The sequence below is a fragment of the Saccopteryx bilineata genome, chromosome 3 (genome assembly GCF_036850765.1).
Source record: "Saccopteryx bilineata isolate mSacBil1 chromosome 3, mSacBil1_pri_phased_curated, whole genome shotgun sequence".
NCBI classification, from domain to species: Eukaryota; Metazoa; Chordata; class Mammalia; order Chiroptera; family Emballonuridae; genus Saccopteryx; species Saccopteryx bilineata.
In genome coordinates this window covers 17053573-17079207 of record NC_089492.1, presented here as the reverse complement: position 1 = coordinate 17079207, position 25635 = coordinate 17053573, and the positions used below count along the sequence as shown (strand labels likewise).

The window sequence follows — 25635 nt, the reverse complement described above, 5'->3', positions numbered from 1 at the left end:
ACCTTTCCTGGTTATCGTCCTTCCTGGTCTCCTGCCCCAGCTGAAAGCAAATATGAAAGATCGTTATCGAAAAGAAGAAAGGGGAGTAGTATTTACGGAGCACCAGTTCGAGGCACGCCAGGCATTTCCTGATACCTTCACTACGTTCATGAACATGTCCTTATGTCAACCCCGGGAGGCAGGTAAAACCCCTGTTCTGCACAGGAGAAACTGGGTCTCCTGGTGACTCATTTCTCCTTTCTCGGTGCCAGGCACTGGGGCACTGGGCTAGAAGTTCAGGGTCACAGGGCGTGGCCAGGGAGGAATTTCAGGGCGGATTCTTTTGGCTCATGCCTTTGCAACCACATCATAAACAGGGCTTGGTCTCTGTTATCGAGGTCTTTTGTTACTGGTGCCAGTGCTCACAGGGCTCGGCTTGCTGGGTTTCTGGTTCCCTGGTTCTCCCTCCCTTTGGTGTTCTCAGTTTATGACTACCCACCCTCTCCAACTTCGGAATCCTCGGATTGCTTCGCCCTTGGGTGCCTGTAGCCTCCTGATTGCTGACTGCTCACCTGGGTTCACCCATTTCCTCTTTGGTCAGTGCTCAGCTCTGGGTTACTTCCTTGGCTCCAATGTCCAAACTCTGCTCTGTCTCCCAAAACCCCAAACTGCCAAGCACAGACAACATCTTCCTAGTTTCCATGCGCTGGCAAAACTCTACACTCCGAGGCCTGCCCGTCTGTTTTACCATCTCCTTATGCAAAAGACCTTCAGAAACTGCTGTCTGTTTCCTGCATCTTCTACCACTGAGCATTAAAAAAAATTGCATTATTTTTCCAACTTAAGTCATAAAGAATTTCACAATGAGGTAGTAATGCTCTTCATTTTGATCCATTTATACCTAGTTATTTCTTACAAACTAAAGGCAAATAATAAAATCAGGCTTAGGAGTAATTTTGGTCATAGAATATAGCTAGAGAAGCTCAAGGCTATGAGATCTCTGGCCATTTAGCTTACCTTTAACCTTCAGGAAGAAATATAGCTAAAGTTTAAGGGGGGAAGGATAAGAATAATTAGGCCATTTTTATTGGAGCACAGAAGATTTAAGAAAGAGAATCCTAGCTACATAAAAAACAAAACAAAACAGGGTTTGAATAATTTTTATAAGAGGAATCTTATAAAAACTTCCAGTGGCAGTTACCCAACCTGTAAAATTCAGCATGCAGTGACCAGAACTTAGGGCATAGTGCCGGTTTGCTATTTTTGAAAATATATTGATAAATTTTTAACTAATAATAATGTGTTTTCTGATTCAAGGCAAGATATGAATGATCAAATCTCATGCTTCCAGCTGTAAAGTAATTCCTGCAGAGAAGTTTCTTTGCCTGTGTTTCAGAAGAGAGAGAGAGAGAGACAGAGAGTGAAAAAGAGCCGTGAGGCGCCCTGTGCAACGCCGTCTCCCCTCCCTGGAACCCAGAGCCACTCTGAGTTCCCAGCCAAGCTGCCCTGACTTTGAAACAAAGGTGACATGGCTTTAGCCACAATATATTAAGCTCTGATTTTTGCCAAGCCTTTCAACGTCTTCCCTTTATTTGCCAAGATTAACCTCCTCCAAGTAAGATAAAAAGTATTCTTTTGCCAGTTAATATAAAGACAATAACTCAATGCCTGTGTTAGTACATTACTTTAAAACAAACACACAAAAGAAACAATGGAAGCCTGGTACAGAGGCTGTTGTTTAAAATCAATGGTCGTGATGGCAGAGCAGTGCTGGCACCGTGCCAGGTGGCATGGACTTATAACCCGTGTTTAACTCAACTTAGTTTTATCAATCATGATAGTCCAACAGTTCGTAAGTTCATTTGAGTTTTTGGGTTTTTTTTATTTCTTAAGACTGTATTCAAACTAAAATACTAATGCGAAACAATAAGCACAAAAACTGTAGTGTTGGGACCTGACAGACCTAGCTTTAAGTAAAAGCTTTACCAACGACTGGTTTGATGGCATCAGATAAGTAATTTAATCTGAGTTTCTGTTGCAGAGATTAAAATAAGAAACATTAAAAAAGCAAAAATAATGATACTGACTGCAAAGAGTTATTGGGAGGAGTTAAAGAGGTAAGAGGCACTGTCCAGCATATAATAAAAAATTTCAGCAAATGATATACAGTGTGTTCGTAAAGTCATGGTGCACTTTTGACCGGTCACAGAAAAGCAACAAAAGACAATAGAAATGTGAAATCTGCACCAAAATAAAAGGAAAACTCTCCCAGTTTCATACCTATTCAGTGCAGTTCGATGTGGGCTCACACAGATTTTTTAGGGCTCCTTAGGTAGCTATCCCGTATAGCCTCCACAGACTCATCACTGACTGATGGCCTACCAGAATGGGGTTTCTCCACCAAACTGCTGGTTTCCATCAACTGCTTATACCACCGAGTAATGTTATTCCTATGTAGTGGCACTTAGTTATAAATGCGCTGTTATTCACATTGCACTTTGGTCACGGATACAAATTTAGTGAGCCACAGAACACACTGAACTTTCCTCTGTACCGTCCACATCTCCACCGGCATGGCCGTGGGCTGCTCCGCTGTATACACAGTGTTACATCATCATCTGCGCATGCGCACATGTTGCCGCATCATCCTACAGAAACTGGGAGGGTTTTCCTTTTATTTGGTGCAGATTTCACATTTCTGTCGTCTTTTATTGCTTTCCTGTGACCGGTCAAACGTGCACCATGACTTTACGGTCACACTGTATTTGTGTAACTAATATAATGTTTTCTCATACTTGTAGTTGGATTTAAAAATTAAGAGAAATTTCTATACTGCTTTTATCTAAAATAAATATATATTTTAGTGATTAGCATATTCAGTAAATAAGAGCCTTAATTCCAGTCTGAGTCCCCCTATTATTATGTAGTTACTTAGAAATTAAGCCATTGAAATCAGACTCCTTGGCTGAAAGTAAGGTTTATAAGTTCTTATTACTCAAAGCAAGTTCCAAAAATCAGCAGCATTAACAGCATCTAGGAGCTTGTGAAAAACTTAAGACTCTCAGGATTTTCTAGACTACTGAATCAGAAAATGCATTTAAACAAAATCTTCAGGTGATTCATACACCTATGAAAGTTTAAGAAGAATTGAATAGAGGGGTTCTCAGACTTCAGCACGTACCTGGAGACTTTGCTAAACATAGATAGCCAAGCCCAACCCCAAAGTTTCTGATTTAGTAAGTCTAGAGTGGACTAAGATTTTGCAGTACTAACAAAATAACACTGATGCTGTTAGTCCAGGGATTACACTTTGATAATGACTAAGGCATTCAGTAGGGACTCGGAAGGGTCATACTTGAGTAGCAAGACTAAAGGAGACCTAGAAACTATCTGGAACCACTCTAACAAGGCTTATTTTAAGAATAAGCCTTGAAAGTAACAAATCGATCTGCAAGTAACAAAACTACCTGCCACAAAAAAGCTTACCACTCCCTAAAGGAAAACAACAACAGCCAAACACTCAACCATATAACATGAAAAGATATCAATCATCCAATCAAAAATTGCTGACCATGTCAAGAAGCAGAAAAATGTGACCCATAAGCAAATTACCAGCTAAACTGCAGGATGCCAAGATCAGAGCGTTACAACAGCTATTGTATGCATGTATGTTCGATATGCTCCAGGATTTAAAGAAAAACATAAATCTAAAAGAGAAAAATGGAAAATATATTAAAGAACTAAATCGCAATTTCTAGAGATGAGAGCTGCAAATAAAAAAATCTTCTGAATGAGCTTAACAACACCTATACATCCAAGAGAATTAAGAATATATCCACATAAACACCTGTATGCAAATTTCCATAGGTATATTATGTAGAGAAAAAGTGGAAACAACTCAGATGTCTATCAACTGATGCATGAGTAAACAAGGAAGTCTGACAGAGTACATTCTCTGAACCATGAAGTTATACTGTCTCTCATTAAAGAGATATAAACAACACAGTCAGGTTTATGGGGACAGAAGAGCACATGACCGCAGAGAAAGGAGCAGCCCTATGTCTAAGCCATTCCTAATATGCAAAAATGTGGACTGAGCTTTCCCACATCACAAGATTTTTTTTTGAAGAGGAAGACAAAATTTGAACTTGTAAATAAAAACTAATAATTTTTAAACATGGGCATTTATTTTTAAAAGCTTCTATATTTTATGGCAAACGCCTATAGACCAATGATGGCCATGATGAGCCAGTGTGTGTCCTCAGCTTTAAAAAGAACTGTAGGCTTCAAGGTGTCCAAGAGAGTGATACACATACCAAACATGAAGTTTCATAGCTTCAGAAGTTCCATATGTCTACACACGGCCTTTTAAATGTACATAGCAAAGGGAAAATGTAAAGAAAAAAGCAATCACTCAAATATGCAACCAGAAAAAAATCAGGAAGTAGCAGCCCAAATGCAAAGAAGAGCTGTGGGCAGACAGCTCACCATTTCAGAATAACAAACAACCAGCACAAAAATGCTGGCCTACTGTCATTGACAATGACAACTGGGAACTCTTGCTATAAAAATGCTGTCCCACTCACATGGGGCACACTGCACTCAGTGGGATATAAACAAGCAAAGACACATCCATCACTACCTCACAAGGTCACTGGACGGAGAACAAATAAAGAGCAGACAGGCGTGGGGCTGATGCACTTGATACAAATAAGTATGGGCCTAATACTTCCCTTAAAATACACCACTTGAAACTGGATCAGACATTTGCTTAGGCAGACACAGCCATAAAACGCAAACAGTTCCAAAATCCCTTACCTCAAAGTAGTTCAAAAGTTAGTATAATTTTAATATTTTATTATTAAAGGTTCAATATTTTTATTTGTTTATTAGACCACTTTGTTCTTATTTTGAGAATCATCTTTCATACTCTTTGCCAAGTATCTATTTAAAATACGATTTTAACTATTAAGTTAGCGATTTTTAGAAAGCAATTTGATATATATATATGTATATGTATGTGTGTGTATATATATAAAGACAGTTTCACATCTTTTTATTTGGTAATATCACTTTTGGAAATACATGCTGAGAAAGTAACCCGAAAGATAGAAAAAGTGTTTTATGAACAAAGTTATTTAAAATAAGAGATATTTATAATAGTGCAACACTAAAAACAGCCTTCGAACACACAAAAGGAAATCTCCTATGAGTTTGTTAAAACTAGTGTGGGAAATGCTTATGATATCATATAAAGGAAGAAAGCAGTAAGTTGTTTACATGTTATTATCGTCACTGGGCAAACATGCATAGAAAAATATACAAGTATTGACTGATACAATTATCGATAATTTTTTTTTCTACTCTAATGCATTTTCCATATTTTATTCAATGAGTTTGTATCATGTTAAATCACACACATTTTCTATCATGAAACCTGAAATGCCATCATCAGAAATGCATTTCTTTAGATCCTGAAGAATTTGATTGTAAGACTCACACAGAGATGACTCGATGATCAATGCATGGAGGCCTGAGCAATGTAGAAGGTTAGTGGAACGTGGTTGGTGGCAGGCAGATTATAGAAAGTATATCTGGTCTTGGACGTCACGGAAATGGCGCCTTGAGCAGCGCATCCGACAGCTCTCCCCTAAATCACAACAAATTTATCAACTAGAAACAGAAAAATTTATCCTCGGAGCATTCCGGAGTTCCACACAAACTGATAGCGAAAGGACTGTTATCACTTGAATCTGAGAGACGAGGGTGTGGAGGAATCTACCACAGGGACGTTCTTTCAAACCGCAAGGAAGTGCGCCTGTGGTGAGTCAACCCATATACTTGGGAACCGCGAGCAGCCGCGAGCAGCCGACGGGAGCCGCCACCGCGAGCCGCCGCGAGCAGCCGTGCGCGCGCCTGGTCCAGTTGAGCACCACCGCTGACGCTCCCAGCGGCCCGCACACTGCGAGTGGGGGTCGCCGGCCACCGGTGCCCGGAGCGCCCCATTCACGCGCGTGCCTTGGGCATTCCACGCGCCCAGGGCGCCCTGCTGGCCCGCACACCCAGGGGGCTCCATTATCCTGCGCCTGGTGCGGTCCAGCCGCCAGCGGCCGGGCGAGCGGGAGAGGCTTGGGAGATTCTCTCCGTGGGCGGGGAGGGGCGCGCGCAGGCAGCCTAAAATACCTTCGGAAGCACAGCTGTGACCCAATCACTGAAATTAGCTTAACCCATGAAATCTGCGCACCCTCGGTTCTAATTGATAAGATCTCTCTCAATTCAGCGTTCCAAGACAAGAGGCGTGATATTTTTTAGTGCCTCTCGCTAAAGGGGCGGGGCAAATTCTGATTGATAGAGCCTCCATATTCAGGGATAAACGCTAACAAGAAGGACTTGGCAGATAATAAGGTCTATACTACACTAGTCGTAAGCAGAGACTAGTGCCTCTTCTTCCCTGCAAAAACAGGCTACAAAGTGTGGAAAGCCTGGGTTGAGAGGTCCAACTAAATGATAGGCGCTGAACAGTTACCTTGACAACAATTGACTCCCACCCCCGCCTGATTACACTGGAGGCCCTGACTGTCAGAGCCTTTCCCAAAGCCTTGCACTGAGTGGGGATAGAGTGGGGATTTCCCAGCTCTTTGAGCCTCTTACTCCCCAGGCAGAAGCAGTTGCAGCCTTATAGCTGGATCACCAGGCTGCTAATTCAGAAAGGGAGGACTAGGAGAGAGAATCCAGGAAAGCAAACTCTCTCATCGTTGGACCTGCAAACGCCAACAAGCCTTTACTTCCAGCAAGACTAAAGCCAATTATATGACATTGCCATAGCATCCCATCAACTGCAAATCCCTACCTAAGAGTGACACAGGGGCAGAGCCTGGGGTACAGAGTCACCGACCAGGAAGAGGGAGAGAAAAGAAAAAGGAAGAAGTTAACCTCTCAAAATCAAGAAAAACCCACAGACTTTACAACTTGATCCACTATTTTTGTTGTTGTTGTTGTTGTTGTTGTTGTTTGTTTCTTCTATCTTTTTGCCTTTATTTCCTCCACCTCGGTCCTTCTATTCTCTGCCCATCTTATGCTTCCCCTTTCTTGAGCTACACTACCCATGAGTGTTGCATTTTATTTTTCTTCTTCATCCTCACCCTCCTTTAAGGTTATACTCCAAAACACTTAACTCTCACTCTCTACTCTTTTTTTTTTTTTTTGTCTTGCTTTATTTTGTTTTTTTTCTCTTCCTATTTTATTTCTTCCTTCGTTTCTCTCTTTTTCTTATTTTTTCCTTTCTATTCGTTTTTTCTTTTCTCATTTTACTTTCCTCCCATATAATCCTCAATCACGAACAAATTAGTTAATTTGGGACTCAAGGCTTTTTTTTGGCTTTATTTCTCTTTTTTGCTTTTGTTTTTATTTTTTTTCTTGTTTGTTTCTTTTTGTGGCATTTTGGGTCCTCCCAACCCAAGGTCTCCATTGTATTTAGTCTTCGCTCCACTTAATACAACAGATTTTTACTTATTATTATTTTTTTTCTTCTTTATTATTCTTTTTTGGTCCTTTTTTCTGGTTCCCTCTTATCCCTCTCATTATATCTCTTAGTTGACCATCACTTACAAGAAAATCATCTTATGCTTGTCTAAGATTTTCTTCCTTTTTTTTTTTTTTTTTTTTGCATTTAGTAGGTCCCTACTCCCTTTTTTTTGCCCCTTGAACTCTTCACCCCAAATCAGGCCCTCCATTATAGGCACGATATTTCCCTGAGGAGGGGAGAGGAGGGAAAGAGAAGAGAGAAAAAAAGGGGAAAATAATAAATTATTACTGGGTTTTTTTGTGGGGTGTTTTACATTTTTCTTTTTTTTTTTTTTTACGTTTTACGCTTTATTAATTCTAATTAGTGCTATCAATAAGACCACCCTCAGATGCCGATAAGAAAGAGGAAATCGAATATTATGGATACAAAAGAAAGAGAGGTAACACAAATAGATGTGGAAAAATCTATGGAGAAAAGACTTAACATATTGGAAGCCCTGGAGCTAAATGACAGAGAATTTAAAATAGAAATCTTAAAAATACTCAGAGAGATACAAGAAAACACAGAAAGGCAATATAGGGAGATCAGAAAACAACTCAATGAACACAAAGAATATATTACCAAGGAAATTGAAACTATAAAAACAAATCAAACAGAAATGAAAAACTCAATTCACGAGCTGAAAAACGAGGTAACAAGCTTAGCTAACAGAACAGCCCACATTGAAGATAGGATTAGTGAAATAGAAGACAAACAACTTGAGGCACAACAGAGAGAAGAAGAAAGAGACTCAAAAATAATAAAAAACGAGAAAGCCCTACAGGAATTGTCTGACTCCATCAGAAAGAATAACATAGAATAATAGGTATATCAGAGGGAGAAGAGAAAGAAAATGGAATGGAGAATATACTCAAACAAATAATAGACGAGAACTTCCCAAGCCTGTGGAAGGAACTAAAGCCTCAAATTCAAGAAGCAAACAGAACACCAAGTTTTCTTAACCCCAACAAACCCACTCCAAGGCACATCATAATAAAGATGACACAAACCAATGACAAAGAAAAAATTCTCAAGGCAGCCAGGGAAAAGAAGAGTACAACATTTAAAGGAAGGCCTATTAGATTATCATCAGATTTCTCAGCAGAAACTCTACAAGCTAGAAGAGAGTGGACCCCAATATTTAAAGCCCTGAAAGAGAGGAACTTTCAGCCAAGAATACTATACCCATCAAAGCTATCCTTCAAGTATGAAGGAGATATAAAAACATTCACAAATACAGAAAAGATGAGAGAATTTATCAACAGAAAGCCCCACTCCAGGAAATACTAAAGGGGGTTTTCCAACCAGATTCAAAGAACAAAAGAAAACAACACCACAAGTAACAGCTCCACCAAGAACACAATAAAACCAAACTTAAACTGTGACAACAAAGGAAAAAAAGGGGGGAGAGGATGGAGATTAACAGTAGCAAAGGATGATGAAGTGCAGAAATACTTATAAGATAGGGTACTACAATGAATATGGTAGGTACCCTTTTCATTACTTAATGGTAACCACCCTTAAAAAAACCACCACAAAAACACTTGACTTAAAAAAGGTAGCAACAGAGGAAAGAAGTATGGAACACAAACAAACTAAAACAAATGATAGAAAAACAAAAGAGAATAATCAAACTAGATACAAAATTAACAGAAAGCAATTTATAAAATGGCAGTAGGGAACCCACAAGTGTCAATAATTACACTAAACGTAAATGGATTAAACTTACCAATAAAAAGACACAGAGTAGCAGAATGGATTAAAAAAGAAAATCCAACTATATGCTGCCTACAAGAAACACATCTAAGCAACAAGGATAAAAACAAATTCAAAGTGAAAGGCTGGAAAACAATACTCCAAGCAAACAACACCCAAAAAAAAGCAGGCGTAGCAATACTCATATCTAATAATGCTGACTACAAGACAGAAAAAGTACTCAGAGACAAAAATGGTCATTTCATAATGATTAAGGGGAAGTTGAATCAAGAAGACATAACAATCCTTAATATATATGCACCAAACCAAGGAGCACCAAAATATATAAGACAGCTACTTATTGACCTTAAACAAAAACTAACAAAAATACAATCATACTTGGAGACCTCAATACACCGCTGACGGCTCTAGATCGGTCATCCAAACAGAGAATCAATAAAGATATAGTGGCCTTAAACGAAATACTAGAACCCCTGGATATGATAGACATCTACAGGACACTTCATCCCAAAGCGACAGAGTATACATTTTTCTCTAGTGTACATGGAACATTCTCAAGAATTGACCATATGTTGGGCCACAAGACAATATCAGCAAATTTAGAAAAATTGAAGTTGTACCAAGCATATTTTCTGATCATAAAGCCTTGAAACTAGAATTCAACTGCAAAAAAGAGGGGGAAAAACCCACAAAAATGTGGAAACTAAACAACATACTTCTAAAAAATGAATGGGTCAAAGAAGAAATAAGCGCAGAAATCAAAAGATATATACAGACAAATGAAAATGAAAATACGACATATCAGAATCTCTGGGATGCAGCAAAAGCAGTAATAAGAGGAAAGTTCATATCACTTCAGTCCTATATGAACAAACAAGAGAGAGCCGAAGTAAACCACTTAACTTCACACCTTAAGGAACTAGAAAAAGAAGAACAAAGACAACCCAAAACCAGCCGAAGAAAGGAGATAATAAAAATCAGAGCAGAAATAAATGAAATAGAGAACAGAAAAACTATAGAAAAAATCAATAAAACAAGGAGCTGGTTCTTTGAAAAGATCAACAAAATTGACAAACCCTTGGCAAGACTCACCAAGGAAAAAAGACACAGGACTCAAATAAATAAAATCCAAAATGAAAGAGGAGAGATCACCACAGACATCTTAGATATACAAAGAATTATTGTAGAATACTATGAAAAATTATATGCCACCAAATACAACAATCTAGAAGAAATGGATAAATTCCTAGAACAATACAACCTTCCTAGACTGAGTCATGAAGAAGCAGAAAGCCTAAACAGACCAATCAGCAGGGAGGAAATAGAAAAAACTATTAAAAATCTCCCCAAAAATAAAAGTCCAGGCCCAGACGGTTATACTAGTGAATTCTATCAAACATTCAAAGAAGACTTGGTTCCTATTCTACTCAAAGTCTTCCAAAAAATTGAAGAAGAAGCAATACTTCCAAACACATTTTATGAGGCCAACATAACCCTCATACCAAAACCTGGCAAGGATGGCACAAAGAAAGAAAACTACAGACCAATATCTCTAATGAATACAGATGCTAAAATACTAAACAAAATACTGGCAAACCGAATACAACAACATATTAAAAAAATAATACATCATGATCAAGTGGGATTCATCCCAGAATCTCAAGGATGGTTCAACATACGCAAAACGGTTAACGTAATACACCATATCAACAAAACAAAGAACAAAAACCACATGATCTTATCAATAGATGCAGAAAAGGCTTTTGATAAAATACAACACAATTTTATGTTTAAGACTCTCAACAAAATGGGTATAGAAGGAAAATATCTCAACATGATAAAGGCCATATATGATAAACCATCAGCCAACATCCTATTAAACGGCATAAAACTGAGGACTTTCTACCTTAAATCAGGAACAAGACAGTGTTGTCCACTCTCTCCACTCTTATTCAACGTGGTGCTAGAAGTTCTGGCCAGAGCAATCAGACAAGACAAAGAAATAAAAGGCATCCATATCGGAAAAGAAGAAGTAAAGCTATCACTTTTTGCTGATGATATGATCCTATACATCGAAAACCCGAAGGACTCCACAAAAAGATTATTAGAAACAATAAACCAATACAGTAAGGTCGCAGGATACAAAATTAACATACAAAAGTCAATAGCCTTTCTATATGCCAACAATGAAATATTAGAAAACGAACTCAAAAAAATAATCCCCTTCACGATTGCAACAAAAAAATAAAATACCTAGGAATAAACATAACAAAGAACGTAAAGGACCTATATAATGAAAATTACAAAGCATTGTTAAGGGAAATCGAAAAAGATACAATGAGATGGAAAAATATTCCTTGTTCTTGGATAGGAAGAATAAATATAATCAAAATGGCCATATTACCCAAAGCAATATACAAATTTAATGCAATTCCCATCAAAATCCCTATGAGATTTTTTAAAGAAATGGAACAAAAAAATCATCAGATTTATATGGAACTATAAAAAACCCCGAATAGCCAAAACAATCCTAAGGAAAAAGAATGAAGCTGGGGGCATTACAATACCTGACTTTAAAACTATATTATAGGGCCACGATAATCAAAACAGCATGGTATTGGCAGAAAAATAGACACTCAGACCAATGGAACAGAATAGAAAGCCCAGAAATAAAACCACATATATATGGTCAAATAATCTTTGATAAAGGGGCCAACAACACACAATGGAGAAAAGAAAGCCTCTTCAACAAATGGTGTTGGGAAAACTGGAAAGCCACATGCAAAAGAATGAAACTCGACTACAGCCTGTCCCCGTGTACTAAAATTAATTCAAAATGGATCAAAGACCTAAATATAAGACCTGAAACAATAAAGTACATAGAAGAAGACATAGGTACTAAAATCATGCACCTGGGTTTTAAAGAACATTTTATGAACTTGACTCCAATGGCAAGAGAAGTGAAGGCAAAGATAAATGAATGGGACTACATCAGAATTAAAAGTTTTTGCTCAGCAAGAGAAACTGATATCAAAATAAACAGACAGCCAACTATATGGGAACTGATATTTTCAAACGACAGCTCAGATAAGGGCCTAATATCCAAAATTTACAAAGAACTCATAAAACTCAACAACAAACAAACAAGCAATCCAATAAAAAAATGGGAAGAGGACATGAACAGACACTTCTCCCAGGAAGAGATACAAATGGCCAACAGATATATGAAAAGATGCTCAGCTTCATTAGTTATTAGAGAAATGCAAATCAAAACTACAATGAGATACCACCTCACTCCTGTTAGATTAGCTATTATCAACAAGACGGGTAATAGCAAATGTTGGAGAGGCTGTGGAGAAAAAGGAACCCTCATTCACTGTTGGTGGGACTGTAAAGTAGTACAACCATTATGGAGGAAAGTATGGTGGTTCCTCAAAAAACTGCAAATAGAACTACCTTATGACCCAGCAATCCCTCTACTGGGTATATACCCCAAAACCTCAGAAACTTTGATACGTGAAGACACATGTAGCCCCATGTTCATTGCAGCACTGTTCACAGTGGCCAAGACATGGAAACAACCAAAAAGCCCTTCAATAGAAGACTGGATAAAGAAGATGTGGCACATATACACTATGGAATACTACTCAGCCATAAGAAATGATGACATCAGATCATTTACAGCAAAATGGTGGGATCTTGATAACATTATAAGGAGTGAAATAAGCAAATCAGAAAAAAACAAGAACTACATGATTCCATACATTGGTGGAACATAAAAATGAGACTAAGAGACATGGACAAGAGTGTGGTGGTTACCAAGGGTGGGGGGGGAGGGAGGACATGGGAGGGAGGGAGAGAGTTAGGGGGAGGTGGAGGGGCACAGAGAACTAGATGGAGGGTGACGGAGGACAATCTGACTTTGAGCGAGGGTTTTGCAACATAATTTGATGACAAAATAACCTAGACATGTTTTCTTTGAATATATGTACCCTGATTTATTAATGTCATCCCATTACCATTAATAAAAATTTATTAAAAAAAAAATAAAGTATATCTTAGAAGATATGTCAGTGAAGGATCCTATTTGCAACTGAGAGCAATTCTCTCATTTTAAACATAAAATAGTACTCTTTTTTCTTTTCTTTTTCTTCTTTTTCCAAGTTAGAGGAGGGAAGATAGAGAGACAGATTCCCACATGCACCCTGACTGGGATCCACCCGGCAACCCCATCTTGGGCCGATGCTCTGCCCATCTGAGACCATGCTTGCAACCAAGCTATTTTAAGCATGTGAGGTGGAGGCTCCATGGAGCCATCCTCAGTGCCCGGGGTAATGAGCTGGAACCATTCAAGCCATGGCTGCAGAAGGGGAGATAGAGAGAGATAGAGAGAGAGAAAGAGAGAAGGGAGAGGGGCAGAGGTGGAGAAGTGGATGGTTACTTCTCCTGTGTGCCCTGACCAGTAATTGAACCCGGGACATCCACACACCTGGTCAACACTCTACCACCGAGCCAACCAGCCAGGGCTTAAAATGGGATTCTTTTTTTTTTTTTTTAATTTTTTTAAAATTTTATTAATTTTTAGAGAGGAGAGTGAGAGAGAGAGAGAGAGAGAGAGAGAGAGAGAAGGGGGAGGGAGGCGCAGGAAGTATCAATTCCCATATATGCCTTGACCAGGCAAACCCAGGGTTTTGAACCAACGACCTCAGCGTTCCAGGTTGACGCTTTATCCACTGCACCACCACAGGTCAGGCTAAAATGGGATTCTTAAAGGCAATTGAGCTGCTTGAGACTCTCCTGGAGACCCCCATAATAAAGGTGGGAAACAGCGTACCCCAAAACAACATGAATGAAGATACCACAGCTGCCTCCACTGGAGTGGCTGCTGCATTTTACATCACAGATAATGGATATTCTTACTGGGGCAGCTGTCACCACAGCCACCAGAAGTTCGTCAGTATCTATGCCACAGAGATGGTCACCCACGTTGGGGTAGGTTCTGTATGGTCTCAGCTTCATTTTAACACCAGCTTCTGTGTCAAAGCCTGAAGTGGGCACATCTGATAGGGGATTCTATGTGCCATGCTCCATCCACATGACAAGGGAGGTGGGAGGATGAGTAACCAGCACTTTCAGCTTCTGCACAGCTGAACAACAAGGGTTGCACTTCTGCTCAAGGAGGGGAGGCGTCGCCGAACTCAGGAAGGAGATTCTTGCACTACTGACCAAAATGGGGACAAATGTTCTCTAACACGGGGGCCTCACTCAGGACTTCTGGAGAACCCACGTGTATCTGTCAGCACAGGTTGGAACTACAGCATTTCTGAGTCCTGGCAGAATATGTGGTTCTCCCAAAACACAAGAAAATAAAGGTCTCTAAGAAGCAACAATGCGGCCATCGGCCACTGCCCTGCCTGTCTCGCCTCCCTGCCTCCTGGGTTTCCGATGCAGGGTGGGTGGGGCCTGTGCTCCCCCCTCCTCCGACTAGAGACACAGAATGTACCTCTTAGCTGCCACCGAGGATGGGCTCCTCCGTGACAGAGTACCTCACAGCCTGCGTTTCATTCATCTGGCTCCTTCCGGTTCAGTGTCACCCTTTTTGGTGTGTGGACACAGACCCGGGAGCAGGCACCTTTGGCTTACTCTCCTGATTGCTCTCTGTGGAAGTAACAAACTGTCTAAATCTGAAAGTGCCCCGTTGGACATGGACAACAGTGCAGTGACTCCCTGGGTGGGGGGAGTAGAGGATGGTAGAGGGGAGATAAATAGTGATGGGCGGAGGAACCCACAGTACAGTGCACAGGTGATACGTTATGGAATTGTGCACCTGAAACTGTATAATTTTGTAAACTAGTGCCACCCCAATAAATTCAATTTAAAAAGAATAAACTTGTTTATATATTTTTAATTATTGAAAAGAATAAAATAAAAGTGTCCCATTATATCTTTACCAGTCAAATCAGTTAGGCTTTGGCTTTGGCTTGTCATGTCTTATGTGTGTGTCCAACCCACCTGTTCAAACAGAAGGAAATGTACTGGCCCAGATAAGTGAAAACTGGACCTAAGAGCTCAAATAAAATTATCATGATGCAGTCTCTCTTCTCATTACTGACTCAGTTTACCTCTCTGTTTGGTTTTGCTTTCAGACGGGCAAGCTCCACAAGATGGCTGCCGGAACACCAAGTTCACGAAATCCTTAGAACTAACAATCTGGTAAAGTCATAGGTTCTCTTTCCCAAACAGTCCAACAGGAGCCACGGGACAGACTCTCCTAGGACTGATTTGAAATGCGAATAGAATACGAAGATCATCTCTATACGCCATGTTCTTACCCTTGGAGGCAAGAATGGAGTTATCCCCACCCGAGCCACATAGACTGAGATTGAGAAGCTGTTCTAAGCAAGCCAGAAAACACTGACTTTGTGAACGTTCCAGTATCTCCACGCCAGACGCCGAGGTACCATTCATTCCGTGATGCACGCATAAGCGCCTCCCCTAATGCCGTGAAACAAGTAGGCACTTGAGAAGTCAGAAATGAAACACATGCACCAGGCAAACATTGTGGGAGACATTATTATGCATGCACACCTGGAATCAGTTAATTGCAGATGCTGATTCAGTCAGTCGGAGGGAAGGCCAAGCAACCCCGAGGCTGCTGGCCCACACTGGTAGCAAGGAGGCAGAAGCGTACAGCGGTTTAGAAACAGCTGCACAGATAGTGTGAATCAAATCCTGCTTTCTAGTGTTGCTGGTTTTAGTCTCTATGCCAAGAAGCACAAATCCCATTGGTCAAGCTTGAGTCACATGGTCACCCCTAACCAAGCCAAAGAACATGGACCTTTGCATTGTTGGCAGAAAGCAGTCCCCAAAAGCACAATGAGGCTGCTGGTACCAGGAGAAGGGACAACAGATGCCATATGGTCCTGCGGGGACATAGGTAGTAAGGTGCCCAGCTGGAATCGGAAAACAGATGGCCAAGTCAGCTCTCTTCCACAGGGGCCCAGGAATAGCGTATCTACAGCGATGTATCTGAAATAGCACGATACAACTGATTCCCGGCCCGCTTCCAAACACTTCTGTCTGCATGGGAAAGATGAAAGGCCCACACCAGTGTTAAAGTGGCCAGCAATCATTACAACACAGTCACTCGGACAGGCCCAAAGGTATCATCAGCCCACACAAGAGTCCACTGTTATCACATTGTTCACCAGGCTGCCCTTCGGGCCTCGGTCCCTGTCTGGGAGAAACTGCTTAGTGCCCCGAGAGAGCTCTCTTTTATTCTCACAAGGCAAAGCTGTCTTTTGTTTCTGCCAGTTCCAGCCTATGTTATACCTCCTACCACTAACTCACAACTCACAACTCTTCATCAAATCCCATGACCCCCTCAGCCCACGGTTTCACTGGCAATACTGCTAAATACCAGAAACCACAGCGACCTTAAAGCGTGACCGCTCATGAGTGTGGCTAATGTGTAGGTGCTGCTCTAAGACTTTACATGTGTCATCTGACTCACTGCACAAGGCAGGGTTTTGTCCTGGTCAGGGTGGCTCAGCTGGAACTCCATTGCCTGGAGTCCCTTACCTGCAGAGGTCCAGCGTAGGTCTGGCCGCAGGAAAGAGTTGGGTGAGATCTGAGAGGCAGTGGTCTGGTTGTCATTGGCAGAGGTGATGAGGAACGGGGCAGAGGTGCTGGTGGTTTCCAGCCTACTCTTGAATTTCCCTGCTCCATGCCTAGTTCTCCATCCCAACTTCCGGACCTGCTGACCAAATGTGACCACAGACGAAGGTTGCAGATTCAGCAAATAAAAATACAGGGACAGTGAGCTAAATTTAGATTTCAGATAAGCAGCATTAAAGAAAAAGTATAAGTATGTCCCTTGTAATAATTGGAATTGGGATATACTTATACCAAAAAAAGAAAAAAATTATTTGAAGTTTTCATCCAGATTCACAGTCTCTAGCCACGAGGGAGCCTGCAGTAGGCTTCTACAGCAGTCGGTGTTCCCAGCTTCTGGAAGCACCCTACTCATTCAGCCATGTCAGGGCTGCCGCCTAACAACTTTTCTCTCCTCTTTTTAGACTGTTGTTTGCCCGGATTCCTCCCACGGTCGTGCGGGGTTGAATTCCTACAGTGCATTCTGCATTCCACAGCGCTCGGAGCTTTCTACTCCCTGATTAAAATAATACACACTCTGACTTGAGGAGGAAGGTGCACTTACTATTTCTGTCTCACAGGAAAATAAGTTTGACATGAAGAGGTCAAGTTACTGGCTCATAGTAATACATCTAACAAGTAGGAGTTAAACCCAGACATTTTGCCTAAATAGCTGGCTTACCTACCATAATACATTGCCAAAACAGAAAACAGGGAGAAGTATTTTATATAACAGTACATATGGGGAGATATACCATATATCTGTATATCTAGTATATATCATATAGATATACATCATATAGAATTCTATAATTCTATACATCATATAGAATTATATTGATATACAGCATATATAACAGGTATTATGAGTAGTACATATATGTATCCATATATAAACTATGTAACTGATTAGATAAATGTGTAGATATTCACCTTATATATAAAATTTAGTTCCAGGATTTTATAGATATTAATTTTTCAACTGTTTTCACAAGTGAATATCAAAATCCCAGCATTATAAAATTGAACATACACACGCACACACATATATACACATTCTCAACTGCATGCATTTGGTATTTATTAGTGACAATAGTTGTAAAACCAGTTTTTATAAAAATCCTGGAACTAAACTGTCATATAAACGAAAAGATTGGATGAAATTGCATCTTTAGATAATATTGGTGACTCAACAAAAAAGAAAAAGGAAAGACTGAGTTCTTATACAGACGATGGTGCATCTGAACAGGGAGAGGTAACAGGTTCTCTGTGGAGGAGGGTTCCTGAGACAGTTCAGGCTGCAGAACAAATTCAACGTTTAGCAGGAAATGATAGATGATTTCACTTCATGAGTTCGCCGCAGACTAATTATTGTAATAAAGTGTGTTTCATTAAAGAGAATTCTGGTTTCTAGTGATTGTACTGACTGTAAACCAGTTTGGAAAACCCCAACAATAGCTGAAGACAATACATATAAAGACTGCAGGGAAAGTTCACACAAGGAGGATGAATATATGAGTTTATTACTGTGGTTTAGACTTAGCATCCTAACAAATCCTAGGCTCCTTTAATGAAATATCCCCTGATTTCTTAAGGCAATGCCCAGTTGAAGAGAAAAGAGGGTACTTGGAAATAAAAAAATGTCTTAAGAGAGTCATTTAAGTATATTTAAATGTAATTTTGGAAAAAACACATTTTAACATAAATTTGTAGGAAAAATGTAAAATTATAACAGGTTTTATCAGATTATTGGTATAAACTCCATCCATGTACTCAAAATAGCAACCAAGCCCGTAGGGCCCGGTTTGTAGTGAGATGTAGAGGTGACGTATAAAGCACTTTTTCATGTTCTACTTCAGTCACAAAACTGTTGGTGGCTCAGTGGACAAGGCTCATCATAGCATTTGCAGAGAGTAAAATCCCAGGGCTGCAGATACGTGACCCTTTCTGCCTCTGATTCCTGTGAGTGTGTAATGTGTAACAGTGTGTGAGTGAGTTTTGAGTGGGGCAACTATCATCAGACATATTTCAACCTGGTGGGAGATTCATAACGATTCATTTTCTGGGCATATTCTTCCCTTGTACCATCAACTTCGCTTACCCCTTCCGGGATAGCTGGTGGATGGAGGCAGTGGTGTTTCAAGGCCAGCGTGTACCAGCTCATGAGAGCTGAAGACAAATTTTTGAGAAGCCTTCAGGCTGCTTATTAAACACAGACATTCTTAAAATATGAATTATATAAAGTTACAAGTAAGTAACGTATACTAATATAAAGGTAACAACTACTCGACAGTTCCTAATTCTTTTACAATTATCTTGTTATCTATGCTCTTAAGCTTATCTACATCTGTCATACTGGCACACCTCTTAATAACTCCCATTTTACTGACTGCACATTGATAGTTTGAAACTGATCATGGTGAGAATATTTACACCACAGAAATCAGCATGTGCTACAAATGAAAGCTGGCTTCTGCCCTAGAAGTTTGTTAACCACTTACCAGTGCACCACTGGATAGAGGCCAGGATGGGAACTGAGTCTTGATCCCAGGCATGGAGGGTGGCATTCGAGCTCTGGCTGCTGTGTGGAGCGGAGGAAGTGATAACAGGGAGTCTGCAGAAGAACCCACACAGATGTGATCTAAAGAGGCTAGGCAGACAGAAATTGAGATTCTGGCTAGAAGCCATTGAGATAAGATCTTAGAAAAGCAAACAAAAGCAAAGAGGTCTAAAGAATTGGGTGGGTAGTGAAACCACAAAAAAAAGTTATTGAACTAAGTAAGTAAATTATCAGGTTTTATAAAGTGAATCCTAGGCATGGACAGGGAAGAGGCGTTTAAAGGCAGGGACAGTGAGGCCCTGGCAGGAGAGCTTGGTTGGTTAGCGCGTCCTCCCAAAGTGTAGAGGTTGTCAGTTTGATCCCCTGTCAGGGCACAAACTGGAACAGATCGATGCTCTTCTCTCTCTCTCTCTCTCTCTCTCTTTTCCTTCCTTCTTCTCTCTCTAAAATCAATAAAACAAACATAAAATAATTAAGGCAGAGATGCTGATTTTTACATTTACCCATCACTTCAAATAAAACCCTACTTTTTGAAATCATTTATTTTTCTTCTAATCAAAGCTCTTAAGTCTTCAATGTCTGATCTCACAATAAAAAGGAAAGAAGCCAGATTAAAACAATTCACACAAGGGTCTGATTCACATTCTTTAATACTAGAGGAAATGTTCACACACCCACACATGCAGGCGCACGCACACACATATGCACACACACCCCTACGCATACACGCGCACACCCTCCATACAGGTCAGCTAGAATAGCATTCACGGGAGAGAAACTGTTGGGGAAACAATTAGCAGCAGATCTGTAGGTTCCCAGCTCCTCATTCATGGTAGCAGGGCCGGACATAAGACTCAGATGACCCTACACCTTGAGCCATGAACTTTGAGCTCCGTGATGGAAAAGCTCTGGCTCTTCCCTGGTGTGATTCCCTACTGTGTTGTGTTAGAAATTTGGCTTCAACCGTATCCTGCCAGTTTAGTGGTCATGAATGATGGGAAATAGTCTCCACCCTGAACACTCGGTTCTAGAACATATAGTTTCAGTGATATGATACACCAAACTAGCAGCAGGAATTGCAACATCAGGGTTTACTGTCAGGGAAGTATTAGTCCTTCATCAAGGGTTGGAGATCAACCCTTGCATTTGACGAGACTTGCTCATCCTAAGGACTCAGGTGTAGCCAGCCACCGTGGGTCTTGCAGAAGGCCAGCTCCTTTGTTTGAAGGTGAGTCTGCAGGGTACCATTCTCGGTCACATTTATCTTTACTTCTCATTGACATATAGCCTGGATCTTCTAAGAGATTCGGGGAATGTAACAGATAGTTCATTGACATGCTAATTAGCTTCTATTAGCTGGCAAGTTCAAAGATTTTCTTTTAAGTAGAAAGATCTTCTGCTGCCTATTTTCAAGTCTTCTAGAATATCTCATCCTCCTAATAGAATAATTATTAATAAAATTAATACCCTTTTTGTGACCCCCTGGAACAAGAATAAACCATTTCTTTTTATCCCCACTGTTTTTGATGATAAGGGAATCTTGAATATGTTCATAGAGGGGAAAGACTGAGCGTAAAGTGAAAATTAAAAATTGAAGCAAGAGAAGGGGAAATTAATGGGTTAATTTCCTCAGGGAGGTACAAAGGTTAAATAATAAAAAGCTGATATAGGGCTCAACTTTGGATAAGGAAAGAAACACGTCTTATGAAACAGGAAGAGAGGAGAAGAGTAAAGGTGATGAATCAGAGAATTTTAAATGTAGGGTTTATTTGGTGGCTGATATTACTGGAGCTCCTATTATGTAATGTGAATAATCTCAGCTACTTCCTGCAATGTGGAGGAAGGAAAGAAAGGAGGAGGGAGAGTGAAGTGTGATTCCCAGCACAGCTCTCCCCCAGATTGCCTTCTTCCCAAATCCTCATTACTGAGCTTTCCATATTCTTGATAGAAGTGCAGGGCTTATAGGCTGTCTGATTGGTTCTGAGCCAGCCCACTTTAAAATTTCCAGAGGTCTGGTTCACGGCTCCCATCAGTATCTGCCATCTACCACCTCTTGCTGCCCGCACTGAACTTTCCAAATTAATATCCTGTTGCACAGCACGAGCTAAAGGATAGGAGACAAGTGACAATACCATTTCAACTTAGAAAAATAAATGTTCTGAGCGGAGTACGCACATCAGGTTACGGAAAGACATTGGGTGGGAGAAGACCCTGCATCATCTTCAATGGCCCAGAGAAAGGCCGCCATACAGAAGTGCCCTTATGGCCAAAGGAATTACCCAGGAAACTGATGTGGGATACAAGAGTGGTAAGAAGAAAGAATGTTCCATGAGAGGGAGGAGCATGTGTAAAGGTCCGGAGGTGGGAGAGTTACTGGAATTGTAGATGGTTAATAGAACTTGTGAGGTCAGAGAGTTCATTGGAAGCTTATTGTACCCCAAAACACCTTGAATACATTCCGGGGTGTTTGGAATTGATCCCCAGAACAGCAGGGAACATCAGAGGAGCTTGAAGTAGAAGAGTGACTGAGATCACTTTTGTGTTTCAGATCATTCCGATGGCAGTCTAGACTCAGGACACAAGGGATGGAAACAAAGACTACTGGTTGTGAGAAGGATGGTGTCCTGAGAGAGACTGAGCACAGTGGGGATGAAGAGAAGGGCTACATCCCAGACAATAAGACGGTGGAAGAACTACCAGACAATATAACTGATTAAATATGTGGCATGCAAAGCGTTACCCAGAGAAACACCCACATGTTTGTTCTGGATAACTGAATTGATGGGCCTGTTTTCAATAGAACAAGTATTACTGGTTAGATCTCCTAAAAGTTCTTATGAAGTAAAAGAGTAGGGAGGGTTGAAATGGTTTAGATTTGCTTTCATCACCGGGCATATTGTCTGCTTGTGCCAAGACGGAAAAAGTGAAAGAAACTATGAAATAATAGGGGAGAGAAATGGAGGAAGGGGCGGTGGAAGAAAATGACAGCTGGGAATCCCTACGGCCCCAATCAAAGTCAGATAATATGACTTCATAGTGGAAACAAGAGCCTGGATTGGGACATTCTTACAGCAACCCTGGACACTGTGAGAGCAGCATTAAAGACAGACCTTGGGCTGAACCCAAGCTGAAGAATATATGGGGCAGTGTGGGAGGATATAGTCAAGTACAAGATGGGAGGCAACACCTGGGACTACACAAACATCTCTAAAATGCCTTCCCATGACCACGGGATAAAAAGGGAAGCCAGGAAAGCCAGACTGGGGCCAGTGAGGGAATAAGAAAAGACTAAATAGCTGAGGCCAATGGACTGAGAATGGAGAGTTCTATGCATAGGATGTCGTCATCAGAAAGGATTCCGCATTCAAGGGTGGCAGTAGCAAAAGCCTAAGAAATAAGGTGGGTACTGATGTTCTGAGGCAACATGGTTGAAGATGTCATAAGTATGAACACTGACATTTTGGAAAATAGGGTCCAAAGGGAGTCTGTGAGCAAGGTAAAATTCACACTGAAGGTCAGTAAATCACAGAAATGGGATGAATAAAAGGCAAAAATGTGAAACTGTTAAGAGCTCATGGTCAATTGTGTGAAGGAAGCAAGAGGGTGGGGGAACAAAGTGGGGCTTAGTATTTGTCTTCCTTTAATTTCAGCGGTGTTGCCTTTATTCAAAGGAAATTTGCATTATGAAGAGAAAATAGGTTTGGGTAGTACTCACAAGAAGGAAACTATTCCAGGAAGGAATTAGTTTATGGACAAATAATATGCTACAATAATAGAAGGTAGCCCAATGACTCTTTTTTTTCATTCCATTGGTCATTGTAGAAGCAGGCAGAAAAGAAATAGCAGGATGGTTGGGGATGGTCAGGGATGTGTGGTGTAGCATGAATCTGCTGAAAGGGACACAGTAGAAATTTGTCCCCTTGGTGGCAATTTTTAAAAATATGCACAACTGAGGCTTTTCTGGGTCATTAGCAGTTCTAGAAACTCCGAGTTGTTTTAAGTTTATTCACTAAAATGGTGTGGCGAAGCATTTTATCCACTGAGCATCTCCATGATGAATTCTTTGTAGAGGTGTAGAGGTCTTCCCTCTGAACATTCTTTGGGTGCCTACTGAGAAGTGATAGGCAGAAAATAAAACAGACAGGAAGAGCCCTGGCTGGATAGCTCGATTGGTTAGCGTGCCATCTTGAAGCGCATAGGTTGCCAGTTCGATCCCTGGTCAGGGTATATACAGGAACAGCTTGATGTTCCTGTCTCTCTTCCTCTCTCACTAAATACTACAACAACTACTACTAATACTAATAATAAACAGACAGGAAGAGTATTCCCTACCAGTGGGGTCTGAACAGAGGGTTTACTGATGAGACAAATCAGTTCAGAAACTTTAAATTTCCTAATAAACACCACACAATAAATATCAGAAAGTGATGACTAAGGTGAATAGATAGGACTTATGTCTTCAAAAGGTTTCACCCACACCCTGTTTTGTGGTTTTTACCCTGATGTTGCCACCACACCTACTAGTTTCGCTTATTAAAATAATGAAGAGGCAGAATGACTAAAACCTGCTAAATAGTGCGTAGTGGTAAAACGATCCTCAATCCCTCCAAGGCTAAACCTGACAGACAAGATCTGCATTCAGTCCGGAGAATGTCTGAGGAGGTTAAATAATATTTTCCAACCTGGTCTAGGCGTGTACACTGATGTGTGGTGTTTTATCTCCAGCTGATCTTTGAGAATATTAATTTCATCTCCTTTATTCTATTTACAAAATGTTGACATTAAAACCAAAGACACCCTGTTCAGGTAAGTCGGCTGGTTAGAGCATCATCCCCATAAGCCAAGTTTGAGAATTTGATCCCAGTGGTCAATCAACGAATGCATAGATGGGTGGAACAATGAATCTATGCTTCTCTCTCCTTCCCTCTTCTTCTCTCTCTAAAATCAAAACAAAACAAAACAAAGATAAAATGGAATAAATTGGGATGGGGAATTCAAAGCATATATAGACAATTTTTACATTTTATTTATTTTTTAATTTTTCAATTCCAGCTTACTTCAAGTATTATTTTGTGTTAGTTTCAGGTGTACGGCACAATGGTTAGACAATCATATACGTTATAAAGTGTCCCCCACCCTACAGTTCCAGTACCCACCTAGCACCGTATACAATTACTGCCATATTACTGACTATATTTCCTGGGCTGTACTTTACATCCCCATGACTATTTTGTAACTGCCAATGTGTATTTCTGAATCCCTTCACCATGTCCACCCAGGCCCCCAATCCTCCTGTGCTCTGACAATCAACAGTCTGATCCCACACATAGCCTTCTTAAAATCCCTTGACAGTTGTCTTCTATTGATTGATATTTTAGAGAGAGAGAGACCGACAGACAGACAGGAACATAGATCTCTGTGTTCCCGTATGTGCCCATACAGGAGCCAGGGATGGAACGGGCAACCTCTGTGTTTCAGAATGATGCTCTAGCCTGCCGAGCTATCTATCTAGCCAGGGCTAAAACCCCTTTTAAGTGAAATTAATGTTTAAAAGTTTATTTGGAAAATATAAGCTCCGCAACATCACAGGTACACAATAACGTGACGTGTGCGTGTGTAAAAATTCAAAAACTAGTGGTCACCATACAAGCTATCATTTAAGAACACTTTCCGTGCGCTCGAGTCTTTTCATGTCCTATCGTGTGATTTGGGCATCCGCACCAGGTAGACACTCGCATCCCCTTTCCACAGGAGCGCGCACCATACCAGCTGGTTACCTGACCCGCATCGGCTGCCAGCAGGGGTTGGACGGCGCGACACTGCCCTAATGATGTTTGGAACTTCCCACGAGAGTCCCATTTAAAGCAAATCCACTCCAATTCTTAGGTGTGACTGGTGACCTTGATTTTACCTTCTGAGTCACACAGCTCCAAGATCAGTCTGCAGTTAAGCTGAGGAAAGTGGGGTAGTGCAGCTCTCAGAGTTGGGAGAGGACACGTGGAGGAGAACAGGTGGAAACTAGGAAGAGGGACAGAAGGGACAAATTACGGGCACGGCGGTGGCGCCGGGGCGTTGAAAGGATCCAGGAGCGCAGGGCGCCGCCCCGCCGCGGGGACAGCGAGAGTGGCGCTGGAAGGACCGCGCCAGGTGGTGGACGCACCTG

The 25635-nt window shown here is 40.9% G+C and overlaps 1 long non-coding RNA gene across 1 annotated transcript; it reads right to left on the bottom strand.

The window, feature by feature from the left end:
• Nucleotides 1-19532: 19532 nt before the first annotated feature.
• LOC136329516 (uncharacterized) lies at nucleotides 19533-25485 on the bottom strand. Its single transcript, XR_010730219.1, has 3 exons — nucleotides 25384-25485; nucleotides 24270-24410; nucleotides 19533-19911 (listed from the first exon to the last, which is right to left on the bottom strand). It is a non-coding gene; the product is annotated as an uncharacterized lncRNA (long non-coding RNA).
• Between the last annotated feature and the right edge of the window lie 150 nt (nucleotides 25486-25635).